Source organism: Macrobrachium rosenbergii, chromosome 54, assembly GCF_040412425.1.
Source record: "Macrobrachium rosenbergii isolate ZJJX-2024 chromosome 54, ASM4041242v1, whole genome shotgun sequence".
NCBI classification, from domain to species: domain Eukaryota; kingdom Metazoa; phylum Arthropoda; class Malacostraca; order Decapoda; family Palaemonidae; genus Macrobrachium; species Macrobrachium rosenbergii.
Window position 1 is genome coordinate 20284457 of NC_089794.1, and position 15544 is coordinate 20300000.

The window sequence follows — 15544 nt, forward strand, 5'->3', positions numbered from 1 at the left end:
AAAAAAAAAAAATAAATAAAAAAAAAAGTATTCCTTCGGTAAGAAAAAAAAAAAGTGTTACAGAACGCATAATAAACCCTATTTTTTTTTTTTAGTTCTTGCACAGCCCATGAATCTTTTTCTAATATTTTTAACTTTCTCTAAATAGCAAAACTCAAGTGAAGCAGGCATCTATCGAGAACCTTAAGTAGCTATCCATGGATTATGAAACCTTATGGGTAAAAGTTAAATCTGCGCCTGCCCGTTCTTACACTAAACTACTTAAAACTTGCTTGGATAGGAAGTTAATGGCAAAAGAATTTAAACTTATTTTTTCCCATGTTTTACCACTGTGGAGTTATGCAAATTACCCGAAATTCAGGAACAGGCATCCAGGTAATTGGTATCCAGTGACTGGTACACCAGTTTAACGTTAAAGATACTTTAAACTACTTCATATTTTGGTGGTTGAAAGCTACAGTCTCCCCAAGAAATTTCTTTGAAAATGTCTGCTCAAAGTCCATTAGACTTGTGTAGGTCAGACATCTGGATTTTAACACTTAACTATTTAAGTTACTAGTGTTAGTACTATCAGTGTCAGCACTTACCACGCTATACAATCTTACCATTTCAGCCCCGTCCACACGATCAGACTTTGTCCGCAGACAAAATGCGTGCAGAACGCTTTTGAGTAGAGTTGAATTTAATATAGTTTTCAGGGGAAAAGCCAAGCACTGGGACGTATGAGGTCATTCAGCGCTGAATGGAAATTAACAGTAAAAGGTTTGAAAGGCGTAACAGGACGAAAACCTCTCCGTTTTACCATGAATCAATTATTAGGAGAAGATGGAAATTAAGATGAGAATTTGACAGGCGGTACAGCAAAAGGAACGAAAAGGGGTTTCAGCTAGGGGCCGAAGGCACGCTGCAAAGAACCTAAGTAATGCCTACGGTGCACTGACAGCGGTACCCCTCTACCGGGGCAGAACGCGGACTGATGTGACACTGCTTAATTTATTTTTCGCCATTATTTCACAACGGAGTTAAGTAGTTTGTAATTTACCTGAACTTGAGACAGGTATCCAAGTAAATGGAAGCTAGTTAATTGGTACCAGTTTAATGTTAAAGACTTAAGTTTAACCAAGGTAATTGAAAGTCTTTTCCCCCGACAATTCCTTAAAAGATGTCTGGCCCAAGTTCAACCGACTAGTGTAAGTCAAACCTCTGTATTTTAACATTCAGCTGAAAGTTAAGCCCCCTTCCACACGAGGGGGAGAGAGACGACGGGGGCAGTGTTTTGCCAGTGATTCTCTTTTAAATGTAACGAGAAACAGTCCAAGGCAAGCAGTATATGACGTGATCTACGCTCGTGATCGCCATCCACCCACAAAATTGGTAACAGTCTTCCCGCCGTGCATTTGCCCCCTCGTGCGGAGGGGGATCTACTCGTGTCAGCCCTGATCACGCTAGTTTCATCTAGGCATTTAGACATCTCATGGTACGACCTCTTTCTAAGCTTGAACGTTAAGCATATTCTGTTTAGCTTTCATGCACTCAGTCATGCTAACACCAATCATATACCAGGATCTGGAGATCTGGACTAAGCGACAAGGTTGCTTAAATCCCGTTTCAGTTTAGAGTTTTAACATTTTAGTTTTGTACCCTTTCTCTGGGTAATCATTTTAGCAATAAAATCTGTCCTGGAGGATTAATGGGTATCCAGCCCTATTTCAGTGAGCAAACCAGTTCATATTTAAAATAGAGATCAGTAAAACTATTCAGTTCATCTTTCCCCAAACACTGGATAAGATTAAAGTATCATGCATTACTTTTAGTTTTATTGCCTTTCCAGCCTTAGTATACATACCAGATTGCTAGCGGTACATAGCTCAGCCATATCAGATTCTCTTAAAACAAGACCACAACTTCAGGCAAGTGCTTTTATTTTAATTTTCATAGCCGTATCTTTCCAGCCTTTTTTCATATTAGTATAGCGGATTACTATAGTACTAGCAGTACATGGATCTTGCAGTTAGGAAATTTTTTTTTTACAGCTTCCTTACTCAAGGGCATGTTTCCTCTTACACCATATAACTACCATAGCTACCATAACCTTTGAAAGCTTAGTTTCTGTTCTTCATTATGTGGAAGCAAGCTTTGTAGATTTTTTTTCTTTAAGAAACTCTACTCACGGATGTCATTTGGAAGTATTTTGCAGCTTCTACAAGTTCAATGTTCCTCTAATTTAAATGTTCCTCTAATTTAGAGTTCAGGGCCACTTCATCTTTAGATACCCATAGTTTCCTTAATCTTTTACCACCAAAGGATTTGCACAACACCTGAACTGGTTAAACAGATTTTTTCAAACTAAACCCCAAAGTCCAAACTTATTACCCAGCATCTTGCCAGAACGCACAAAAAAAGTTCAAACCTGACCATGCATGGTCTTAAAGGGAGAAAACAAAAGACTAAAAATACAAAGCTTAATTTTATTTACTAAAGCAGACTAGGTCTAAGGTGTAAAATTTATGAAAATAAAAACCAAACCCAACTAGATTTAAAATTATGTTTTTGAACCCCATGAACGGCTTATTTTCCACCTCAAGCACTTTTAGTCCATTATGGAAATTATGTCAAGTCTGATTCCCATAATTAAGTCCTGCTATCAACACTGAGTATCCATTTTGTCCACTTGAGAACCTTTTACGATTAACCAGTTAGAAAAACTCTGAAGTCACACCTGAACAATTGAGTCTGGAATTGAAAAGAAAATTTAAACGTAAGATGCAGGCTTAGCCCAGGTTCTAAATTACTTCTGATTAATAGTCAAGTTCCCCCCCCACCATTACAAGTTAAAGTTTAGAGAGTATTTAAGACTAAGATAACAGGCCATTATCACAAAATATTCAGGTTCCCCCCACCATTACAAGTTAAAGTTTAGAGAGTATTTAAGACAATAAGATAAAACAGGCCATTATGTTACTGAAAATATTCAGGATTAAGTTAATTTTTAGAATTTTAAATGCTCAGTGAATTTTTACTCCATGGCCCATCGGGATTCGAGTCAAAGTAAATCAGCACTTAAGACCAACCCACCATACAAATCAAGGCATATCTGATATATAAAAACCCACCATACAAATCAATGCATATCTGAATTTTTTTTTGAGAGTCGAATTTCATTAAAATGCATCCTTACTCTAAAACCACTCCAGGCACGAAGAACATAGTTGGTGGTTACCCAAACAGAATAGCGTACTCTAAACAGACCTTTTACATGCTCACAAACCTGTATTAAAGTTTTCCTACTCAGGAGAGTAGCAAAACCACCATTTAACAAGCTTAAACAGCCTACCCTAAATTTCAGGGCATCATTAAGCCAAGGCCTCTAGAGAAAATGGGTTAACGCCACTGGACTGAAGATTGCTTCTAAGAGGAGGAATGTTGAGGGGGAAAATTTAAAAGCTATGAAGATTGCCTCCTAAAAAAGAGGACTCTGGAAGAAAAAAAAAACTTCAAGGCAGCTTGAACTTACAATTTCCCAAAAGGCAGCAGCAGCAGCAACTAGCAAGTGCCATTAAACCTACCATAGACTATAAACTAGCCAAATGGCCTAAATTTAAGTGCTATTTTTTTTCCTACAGTAATCCACAAAACTTTAAATTAAAATTTCAACTTATCATACCAGAGCTAAAATTCGATACAGCTAAGCCTTAATACAACAGACTTTAGGAAAAATAAAAATTAACGGTAAGTTGGCCTTCAAAAAAATTTCTTAAAGCCCCTGACCACCTTTGAGGACTGCCAAACCTTCGAGAACCCAGCCGAATTAACGTATAAATTAACGGAACCACAATATATCAAATGGTTTTCCCAAAATTAAATATGGCCAACAACCAAGCTCTTGGGTACCAAATGTGAAAGACTACCTTACAACTGGTTAATAGCTTAAACCACTAATACCACATACTTCAGGAAAACTCACAAAATTAAGTGTGATGAACAATCAACTGAAGTCCTATCTTAGGAGCCTAGAATCCAGAACCTAGAACCAGTTTCCTTGCTCCAATACCTTCCAGCATTAACTTGCACCAGCAAAATGGTACTGTCACTACAGTGCACTTTAACCAAAAATTCCTGATGCTGACTACACCACACCCAGCTGGACCTTAACTCCATATAAATGGAGAACAAATTAAGAAGTTACCTTAACTAAAAGAAACTTACCTGCCATAATAGAAAAGAAATGCGGCCTTAATAGAAAAATAAATGGTTTGTTACCTGAAAGAAACTGATTAGTATTGTTTTCGCACTCCCATTGTACACAGCAGACCTGAGTCTGCCATGTACAATATTCAAGTCCACCTTTGCCTGACAGGCAGCTCTGCCACCCCGGCAAAGGTGGACTTTAGGGAGTGTTGGTTGGATTGGTCTAAAACTCCCACACACCTCTCCCACTCGACAAAAACTCCCACACACCTCTCCCACTCGACAAAAACTCCCACACACCTCTCCCACTCGACAAAAACTCCCACACACCTCTCCCACTCGACAAAAACTCCCACACACCTCTCCCACTCGACAAAAACTCCCACACACCTCTCCCACTCGACAAAACTCCACACACCTCCCACTCGACAAAAACTCCCACACACCTCTCCCACTCGACAAAACTCCCACACACCTCTCCCACTCGACAAAAACTCCCACACACCTCTCCCACTCGACAAAACTCCCACACACCTCTCCCACTCGACAAAAACTCCCACACACCTCTCCCACTCGACAAAAACTCCCACACACCTCTCCCACTCGACAAAAACTCCCACACACCTCTCCCACTCGACAAAAACTCCCACACACCTCTCCCACTCGACAAAAACTCCCACACACCTCTCCCACTCGACAAAAACTCACACCTCTCCCACTCGACAAACTTAAAATCCTCATTAGTTAAATACTTAAAACCCTACTTAAAATCCTACAAAAAGTCCCTCACCTCCCACTCGACAAACAAAATCCTCATTAGTTAAACACTTAAAACCATACTTAAAACCCTCCATAGTTAAATACTTAAAACCCTACTTAAAATCCTCCATAGTTAAATACTTAAAACCCTACTTAAAATCCTTCATAGTTACTTTAAATCCTCAATCGTTTAAATCTTAAGTTTTAATCCCCAAAAAATAGTTACTTTAAAACCTTAATTGTTACTCAAAATACAAAATACTCAAAGAACCTTTATGCTAAACAATTGACTACTAGGATATTACTTCATTTCAGTTTGCGCAAAACACTTACATTTCAGTTTGCACGAAAAGTCCCTTAGCAGTGAAAACTTTCCCACATATCCGTACTTTGGAATTTGAGCTGCAGGCCAAACACTTCATAATTTCACCCCGGTCCGTCCCTTTAACTCATGGCGAAGCTGAATTCAAAAGCCATCCTTACCTGAAATAAAATATTAAAAATTAAGGTATTTCACTTATGGACATTAATTGCTTTCAACATAAAATATAGGTTTTTCTGTTGTATTATGATGTGATTTGAATGATTTTGAGGTTTATTTCCATCGCAAATGAATACTTATCCTTCCCTGGCAAATGATATACTGTATACAAAATTAATAAAATTACGACTTGTCAGAATACTGCACCCCCTCTCCATAGCTAATACGGCAAAACTGTAATCAGTAAACACAGTTTTGCCGTATTAGCTATGGAGAGGGGTGCAATATTCTGACAAGTCGTAATTTTATTAATTTTGTATACAATATATCATTTGCCGGGGAAGGGTAAGTATTCATTTGAGATGAAATAAACCTCAAAATCATTCAAATCACATCATAATAGAACAGAAAAACCCATATTTTATGTTGAAAGCAATTAATGTCCATAAGTGAAATACCAAAATGAAAATATTAAAAATTAGTTTTGCCAGTGATATGGGGTTTTGCTAACATCGGAAGAAATGTACTAAGTTAAAGTTAATCCATGCAGATCGGTAAAAGATTTTTTTATGACTTCAGAAGCTAGAATTTTTACACATTTCAATTAATAAAGTTTAATAAAGGTTAAAAGCAAACTAAGAAAAAATTATTAATGAACGAACAGTACAAGGCAAAACTACCACTAACTTTTAAACTTTAAACATTTACAAAAATGTAACAATCAAGCTTTGGAAAACATCTAACAAAATCAGTTTTGTTTGATTAGAGCAAATAAAATTTTAGTACTTTAAAGCTACATCGAGGTTCTTAGAAAACTTGACCCAAGTTTAATTAATGCACAGACAAGCCACTTACACTGCTCAAAGACTTGAAATTACTTCATCCTAAGCCTCACCCACCAATAAAATTACTTAAGCCTTTACCTTTCAATAAACTTTGCTAGCAGAGAAATGCAAACAAAAAAATTTACTGCTAGTCTGGGATAAAATTTTTGTAAGTATCAAAATAACTGGCATTGACCACAGTACAAACCGTTATTTCCGGGTGAGTAGAGGTCCTTTCATTCCCCAAAATTAAACTAGATGTTTAATATAGCAGTTAATGTGAATAATAGGCTAAAAATTAAACCGCTTTAATCCGTTCAGTTTGTAATACTTAAACAGGTAATTCTTTACAAAAGGTCCGCATCAATATTTGGTGTCTGACCTTACTAAAATACAAAACCCCTTAATATGTACAGTACCTTAACACAACCACCTAAGCTAGGGCGCCGTGCCCCTACCTAGGCCTAGCGGGGGGGGCTTCGCCCACCCTGCGACCCCCCCTTAAGGGCACAACCCAACACATCAAACAAACCCCAAATATTGATGCGGACCTTTTGTAAAGAATTACGCTTAAACATTAAGTCATACGGAAATCGACGGAGCTTTCCTCCCATCTCAAGTCTAGGCTCAACGACAATTTAGTAAGAATAACTACAAAGCCAAGTCATAAAACTTACTTCCCGAACAACCATTATTTTTTAGTCACTTAAAAATCCAAGGAGCCTATGCATACATAATTTATCTCCTGCACTAAATTATACCTCAACTTCGATATGGTAAGTTTATCATCATATGCATATACCTGCAGGTTCCCATAGCTTTGGAATAAACTATTTACATTAGCTAATTGTTAAAGTCTTTCACCAAGAACGGAATTCTAAAAATTCCATTTTGCTAATTTAAATTTAATTCTGCTAATAGTTGATTTATAGGTTTAACTAACTACCGCGTTTTCAAAGTCTAAACCCTAGCCAGCATACATAGTAATATGCACCAACTATATACAGGAAGGGCACCGATATTTTGAAAACCCTAAAATATGAATAAGTTCAATACGAAGAAAGCCATGGAAATCAACTTAAAAGTAAACATCAAAACGAACAAAAATACAGCGTGTACATTCGGTAATGCCATGGCAAGGCCGCACGCAAAAATATAAAAATTCTGGATACACGGCATCCGAATTACACCGTTAAGAAATCCTATGATTTATGCAAGCTGCTACAAGAACCTAAATTAACCCAAGACTACGGTAGCTTGGTACTTAAATACCACTAGCACAATTAGTGTGTGTTAAATACTTAACGTGTTCAATAACCAAAAAACCCAGACTTAAAACTATCGATTACACACCCTAGCTAAAATTCACACCAGTCTTGCAAATTAGTTTCGACAATTATAGAAAACCTAAATAACGAAGGAGAACACTTACCTTAGAGATTCAACCATCATAATCCATTACGCAACACTATAACGGATATACTGTAAATAACGCATTACGCAATAACCAGGAACGCCAACAACCACAAAACACGCAAACACAGCAACCTAAATCACTAACCGGGTTATGGAAATAAGGTTCGGCGAAACCTGTTACCTCCTAGCTGCAAGTATTCGGGAGAACACTACGTCAGGAAGAACAGCCAAGGACGCTCGAATAGGGTATGCGGTGACGTCATGGAATCCCGCTTCGGTCTTACCATAGAGATGTCGAGTAACGTGAACGTGAATAGTTCTTATGACAAAATTATCCTTTTTCTATTTTTTCCAGATTTTTTTTCAGATTCTGCATTAATATATAGAAATGTTTATCGTTGTTATATATTTAGATAGCGTGACTGTTAACTTAATTGTTTCTTTTTATTTGATAAATGACTTTTTAAAATACAGCACGGCTAAAAGATTGTCTCACATTTCGACTTTTAGCGGATTTTACGGCAGTTTAAAGAAAGGCGTTTTTTAAACTTAACGTTAAAAAACCTCACGATTGCAGTTTTATTTTTCATCTACAAAAAGCTGCTATTAATATAACGCAAGCTATTATCACGTCAGTTTATTGAATGCTTTTTCAGTCGTAAAAGCAGTTTGTCCATCGCATGAAGAATTTGTCATTTAACCCTAGATTAATGAGCAAATGGAATAACAAATATTTAATTTTCTCAACAATAAGCCATTTATATATATATATATATATATATATATATATATATATATATATATATATATATATATATATATATATATATATATATATATATATATATATATATATATATATATATATATATAATATATATATATATATATATATATATATATATATATATATATATATATATATATATATATATATATATATATATATATATATATATATATATATATATATATATATATATATATATATATATATATATATATATATATATATATATATATATATATATGAAACACGGAAGAACCGACCGTCAACGGAAGACGGTCAAAACGAGTGAAAAAGAGACCAGAATGCAATATAATAAACAAAATAAACTAAAACAAGAAAAATGCATATCTAAAATAAATCCCCCAAAAGCAGAATACATGTTTTTTCGCGGGGTGTTCTCTTTAGAAATTCTAGCAGAATATTTAAGAGTAATAAAATAAAATAAAAAAAAAAACTCGAAAAAACAGCCTGGAGATGAATAAAACGTGCCCTCTGCACAGACAAGCGAAAAGTAAGATTGTTTCTGCTTCACCCGATGTAACTACTCCAGAGTCCTTGGCTCAGAGAGAGCGAAAACTGTTGTCGGTTTGCCTTTATCCCCTAGACACACTTCTTGTCGTGATTTTCGCTGATCTGTTGTTACAATTAGTGTTCTGCTCTTGAGATGGTGCTATGCTGTACTGCGGCGTTACTACGTGTTTGCAGAAGATGCTGTTAATTATATCCGTGGCGCGTCCTGGCTGCTGTGTGGGCGCTTTGCGATTGCTGTTTTCGCTGCGGAAATGCGGTAAGTGGATCGTTTTATTTGGGAGTGCTCAGTGTGTTGTGGTCTAGTTACGTTAACGCATAGTGGCGGTTTTATCTCGTGGTAGTCTCGTGAACGTATCCCAGGATAACCAGTTTAAATTTTGTGGGGTGTAGTTTTCATTATGGAAACGTAGGTTATATTCGGGTGACTTGTGGCTTTAATGTTTCTTAAATGTTTTATAGGAGAGCTGAGGTTTGATGGTGTGTTTTAAGTGGTACTTGTTAGTTACCGTTTTCTTTTTTTTTTCTTTTTTTTTGTCGTGAGGGTTGGTTAAATCCAAGAACTATAATCGCATTTGGCTGTTTGCATCAAAACTTAGTGGTTTTTAGGGGTTTCTTTGAAGTCTAGTTCAAATAAAATTGGGTAATTTTCTGATATGCTTATTGTGATCTATAGTTTTTTCTTTTAGCGAATTTTGGGTAAGCTTGAATTTGATTATCAATGATTCTGTAATTATATTTTGATAGTTCTAATACTTTTTGATCGCGTCTAGGCTCTCTAGTTAACTTAAAATTTATTTTCACGGATTTCCTCAGGCCCCGTAGTTTAGCAGTGAGTTGTATATATGAAATTTTTAAGAGGTGTAGGTGAACTTTGTCATATTTGGCGTGTAACTTTGAATTGGGTAGCTCTGTAAATATTATTAGGGAATGACAAAGCCATATGCAAGCATCGTAAGCGTGAGTTGTTTGCTCAAGCGTGTTACTTAAAAATCATACATTGTCATACATGGTTAAATAGTGAGTTCTTACGGTTATGAATGAACTTCATTCTCATGTTATGAAATTGCCAGTTTTTTGCATGCTTGCTTAAGTTGATGTTGCGTTCTGTGTGATTACCGTTGTCTTGCTGGCTCAATTTATTTGCTGGTTTGATAGATTTTTGTCTGCAAGATTGAGAATTAAAGATTTTGCTGGGGTGCTTGACTAGTTTGGTTTTGCTTGCGTGCAGTGAGGGTGTTCAGGATGGGTTTTGCTTGCGTGCAGTGAGGGGGGGTTCAGGGTGGGTTTTCCTTGCGTGCAGTGAGGGGGGTTGAGGATGGGTTTTGCTTGCGTGCAGTGAGGGGGTTCAGGATGGGTTTTGCTTGCGTGCAGTGAGGGAGTTCAGGATGGGTTTTGCTTGCGTGCAGTGAGGGGAGTTCAGGATGGGTTTTGCTTGCGTGCAGTGAGGAGTTCAGGATGGGTTTTGCTTGCGTGCAGTGAGGGAGTTCAGGATGGGTTTTGCTTGCGTGCAGTGAGGGAGTTCAGGATGGGTTTTGCTTGCGTGCAGTGAGGGGGTTCAGGATGGGTTTTGCTTGCGTGCAGTGAGGGAGTTCAGGATGGGTTTTGCTTGCGTGCAGTGAGGGAGTTCAGGATGGGTTTTGCTTGCGTGCAGTGAGGGAGTTCAGGATGGGTTTTGCTTGCGTGCAGTGAGGGGTTCAGGATGGGTTTTGCTTGCGTGCAGTGAGGGGTTCAGGATGGGTTTTGCTTGCGTGCAGTGAGGGGTTCAGGATGGGTTTTGCTTGCGTGCAGTGAGGGGTTCAGGATGGGTTTGCTTGCGTGCAGTGAGGGGTTCAGGATGGGTTTTGCTTGCGTGCAGTGAGGGGGTTCAGGATGGGTTTTGCTTGCGTGGAGTGAGGGGGTTCAGGATGGGTTTTGCTTGCGTGGAGTGAGGGGGTTCAGGATGGGTTTTGCTTGCGTGCAGTGAGGGGGTTCAGGATGGGTTTTGCTTGCGTGCAGTGAGGGGTTCAGGATGGGTTTTGCTTGCGTGCAGTGAGGGGTTCAGGATGGGTTTTGCTTGCGTGCAGTGAGGGGTTCAGGATGGGTTTTGCTTGCGTGCAGTGAGGGGTTCAGGATGGGTTTTGCTTGCGTGCAGTGAGGGGGTTCAGGATGGGTTTTGCTTGCGTGCAGTGAGGGGTTCAGGATGGGTTTGCTTGCGTGCAGTGAGGGGTTCAGGATGGGTTTTGCTTGCGTGCAGTGAGGGGTTCAGGATGGGTTTTGCTTGCGTGCAGTGAGGGGGTTCAGGATGGGTTTTGCTTGCTTGCTTGCGTGCAGTGAGGGGGGTTCAGGATGGGTTTTGCTTGCTTGCTTGCGTGCAGTGAGGGGATTCAGGATGGGTTTTGCTTGCTTGCTTGCGTGCAGTGAGGGATTCAGGATGGGTTTGCTTGCTTGCTTGCGTGCAGTGAGGGGATTCAGGATGGGTTTTGCTTGCTTGCTTGCGTGCAGTGAGGGGATTCAGGATGGGTTTGCTTGCTTGCTTGCGTGCAGTGAGGGGATTCAGGATGGGTTTTGCTTGCTTGCTTGCGTGCAGTGAGGGGATTCAGGATGGGTTTTGCTTGCTTGCTTGCGTGCAGTGAGGGGATTCAGGATGGGTTTTGCTTGCTTGTGTGCAGTGAGGGGGTTCAGGATGGGTTTTGCTTGCTTGCGTGCAGTGAGGGGGTTCAGGATGGGTTTTGCTTGAGAGGTCTAGGGTATGATTGCTTTATCAGATGTTCTGTTTGTACACTTGCTTTATGCTTGAGATGGAGATTTGCGTGCTTAAGAATTCTGCTAGCTTGTATGCTTGCGTGTGTTGTTTTGCTTTTTAATTATAAAACTTCAAAAGATCCACCTTTGTCGGGGTGGCTTCTGCTGCTCCGGCAAAGTTGGATTAGGGTTGTCCATGGTAGACTTTAGGTCTGCCATGGACAACCTGAACTTTAGTAACTAATGGCATTTTATTTCAGAGCTTTCGTATTCTTTAGGTTGTCCTTCATCTTCGGCACTGTCCGTAGTTTCTTCCACTACATAGTTCTTTAACTTCTTCCCAATCTTCATTTCTGTATTTTTCTCGTTGGTCTGCTACAGTTAAGCCTTCTGTAATATTTACTTTGTCTGCAGTGTTAGTTTTTTTCTGAGCGTTAGTAAATGGAGCTTTTCCAGGCTCTTAACGTAGTTTATTAGTTAGTACTTAATGCTAGTAAATGGAGTTTTTCCAGGCCCTACCGATACCCTGAAATTAGTTTTATATAGATAGGGTTTTTTGGTTAATTCAAAAAGTTCTTTAAAGTCTTGCTGCTTCTAATTCCCTAAGTGGATGTAGTGATTTGAATGTCTCTAGTGTATTCTCCAGCCTTCCACTTTTTATAAGGTTTAGTTCATAATCTAAAGATTATAATCTAAATTATAAAGACTTAATATATCTTAAGGGGTAGTTACTACTGAAACTGGTTCTAGGAAGTTTGGCGGGGCCGAAGTAGTGGCGCAATATACACGAGTTAAGTTTCAAATTTGTTTGACGGGTTCTTGCTGAGTAACAGATCTTTATATACAGCAGTTCATTGCTATCGAATGTTTTATTTCGATGTTTACAGTTTCGGTTATATCTTATTGCTGACTTTCAACTCTTGTCCTGTAGACATTACTAAACGTTTTTTTATAAAGTCCCTTTAGCCCATTGCTGCAACTACTTTTAATCCCGAGAATATGCCTCAGTTTCCACTTAACTTCCTCCATAACTGTCAATCTTCCCCTTTTCACTGTCAAAAGCAGTGGATGGCTGAAAGCGCCGCTTTGCTTGGTTTTGTAGCAAAATGCACCTAAATTATTGTTGAAGCTTAGCTTGACCTCATCTTTGCAGCAATTATCTTTGATACAGCTTATAACTACCTCAGTTTCTTGACCATAGTTGTCGAAGGAAACTGAAATGATTGGTAAAGTATCTTCTGCATGGTGGTTATGAATTATGAATTGAGGGTTTTTCTATTCTATACTAAAACTTAATATTTTTCTTAGTCCGCAATCTTCTGGCTGGGGATAAAAATGATAGTATCTCTGCAAATGCGATAAGTTACAACCTATATCTTTATCAGGCTGGCTTGCTGTTTGACAACTGTTCTGGACCAGTCCTTCGTGCATCTGATCGGAAGGGTGGACGCCGAACCTAGCCGCCTTCGGTCTGAAGACCACATTTCAGCAATAGTACAAGATCTTTCGACTGAAACACACTTGCTGTGAAGAGCGCTTTGCTGTGAAGAGCGCTTTGCTGTGAAGAGCGCTTTGCTGTGAAGAGCGCTTTGCTGTGAAGAGCGCTTTGCTGTGAAGAGCGCTTTCAACCTGAAGTGTTCAAGAGCCCGGGAAACCAGCTAATCTAATCAAGAACAAGCTATTGGAGCCAGGCTAGGTTCTGTCGCTTAGGAAATTCCAACCTGTGTTGGGAGTAGCTGGTGTACAGAGTAATTGGAGCGTCAAGATAAGTCAGGCTTATTTCCACAGCTCGGTTTACCCTGGAATTTGACATTTGACCTACCAAGTGCTCTGGGTCTCCATGCGATTGAATCAGTTTTGTCGCCTTGCTGGAAGGTCCAAAACAGCCTTAAAGTTAAGCGGAGTTTCGTCTTTACTACAGCAGTGACTGTAAAACTCCGTAGGGCGGCTGGCTGTCAAGATATTTGACAGCTGTCACGTACTGGTCATGGGAGAGGTTAACCGTAGGTCCTTTCAAAGGTAGTCTAAGTACTTCCCAAGGCAATAAATTTTAACAATCCTTTCACCTTTATTTTCCTGTGAATGTGGTATAATAGGTATCAAGAAATTGATTTTGTACATTTTAGTGTCTCATTGAACTTAACAATGAACTGTCAAGCAAATGTTCTGAAAATTTGCAGGAAAGGAATTCATAAATGTCACTGCAAATGATTGATCTTAAATTAACAAAGATTAAAAGGGTATCATGACTTCTCACTTTAATATAAGATCCTGAACGAGCGCCCGGGTGAAGCATAAAATTGGTTTCGGATGCATCCCTAAAGCTCCCAACTGTCCATAGACGAATCACTGACTTAATTAAGGTGGTGCTAGTCACAGTGAATATTAGAAAGATAAATTGTTACTATTCAGATTAGTTAACCCGTTTTTAAACTATACTTGTGGCAATAGAAGTTAAAGGAGATTAACAAATGATCTCATCAAAGAGCTTGTTGCTGATAAATGTGACCAGTCTCCTGCTCAGTCAGTCGAGAAAGTACTTGGGTAAATAACCTTCGAAGAAAAAAAAATTAGTAATAGAAGTGAAAGTAGATTAAAAAAAATTATCCCATCAAAGAGCTTGTTGCTGATTCATGTGACCAGTCTTCTGCTCAGTCAGCCGAGAAATTACTCAAGGTAAATAACTTTCGAAATAAAAGCTTTTGTAATAACTGCACCTTAAGGTATAGGAATAGAATGGAATACAGATCTTTGGCCAAAGGCCAAGCACTGCGACCTATGTAGTCATTCGCCGCTGAAAGGGAATTTGAGAGTAGAAAGGTTTGACAGGTGTAACAGGAGGAAAACCCTCAGTTGAACTATGAAACAGTTGTTATACGGGGATAGTACACGATGGAAGGAGGATCATGAACAGATGTACAGTAAAACGAATGAAAAGGGTGGCAGCCAGGGGTACCGAAGGTACGCTGCAAAGAACCTATAGTATGCCTTCAGTGCACCGCGTAGGGTGCACTGTTGGCGCTACCCCCTTACGAGAAGCTTCAGGTATAGGGACCAGGGAAAAATTCTCCCTCGGCCCACTAACGAAAACGGGGAGCTTGTTACTAAAGTTTATTGCTCTGCTTTTGTAAAGTTTGTGTTGAATTTTGAATGTTGCTAAATGAATTTACAACTGACTGGGTCACGGTGATTAACTTCACAAGTTATTACAATAATGGCAATAAGTGCGGCCATTAGGTTATTGAGAGTATGGAATGTAGGTGAAGGAAGCGATTTCAAGCTAGATACTGCATCTCCCTGGATTGAGGGGATTTAGTTGAGAGTGGAAAGTTGGATGAGGAGAGGCAGTAGTTGGATGAGAGAGAGAGGAGCTAACAGGGGTGTCACATAGCGCGCGGATACTGAAAGTATCGAACAAGGTCTAGAACAAGGCTCCGGCTAGTTAGTGTATTACAAACTAGCTTCAGTATACCAGTTATCAAGAAGCAGGACTTTGACACTCGAAACGGCAAGTTTTGATCCCACCACTCGGACTTCTTACGTTTATTGTACAGGTGGATGTGATCTGGTCTCTGTAATATGTAAGTGCTTCCTGAAAATTTCTTAAACGGGAGAGAAAGTAGTTCCTAAATGAATTTGATCTCCACTTTCAAAATAAACTACTCGAGTTAACTCCTTTGGGGAGGCAGTAGTTCCTAAATGAATTTGATCTCGACTTTCAAAATAAACTACTCGAGTTAATTCCTACTACGTTACTGGGAAACCTGCCAAGTTTAGATTTAGAAAACTTCGTATCGGGACAAAATTTGTTGGTGTTTTGGCCTTCCATTTCGC

The 15544-nt window shown here is 39.0% G+C and overlaps 2 long non-coding RNA genes across 2 annotated transcripts; one reads left to right on the forward strand and one right to left on the reverse strand.

The window, feature by feature from the left end:
* Positions 1-2454: 2454 nt before the first annotated feature.
* Positions 2455-7822, reverse strand: LOC136834520 (uncharacterized). Its single transcript, XR_010851834.1, has 3 exons — positions 7685-7822; positions 5281-5430; positions 2455-2733 (listed from the first exon to the last, which is right to left on the reverse strand). It is a non-coding gene; the product is annotated as an uncharacterized lncRNA (long non-coding RNA).
* Positions 7823-9066: 1244 nt separating this feature from the next.
* On the forward strand, positions 9067-13769 carry LOC136834521 (uncharacterized). The gene is made up of 2 exons (XR_010851835.1): positions 9067-9245; positions 13096-13769. It is a non-coding gene; the product is annotated as an uncharacterized lncRNA (long non-coding RNA).
* The last annotated feature ends 1775 nt before the right edge of the window (positions 13770-15544 follow it).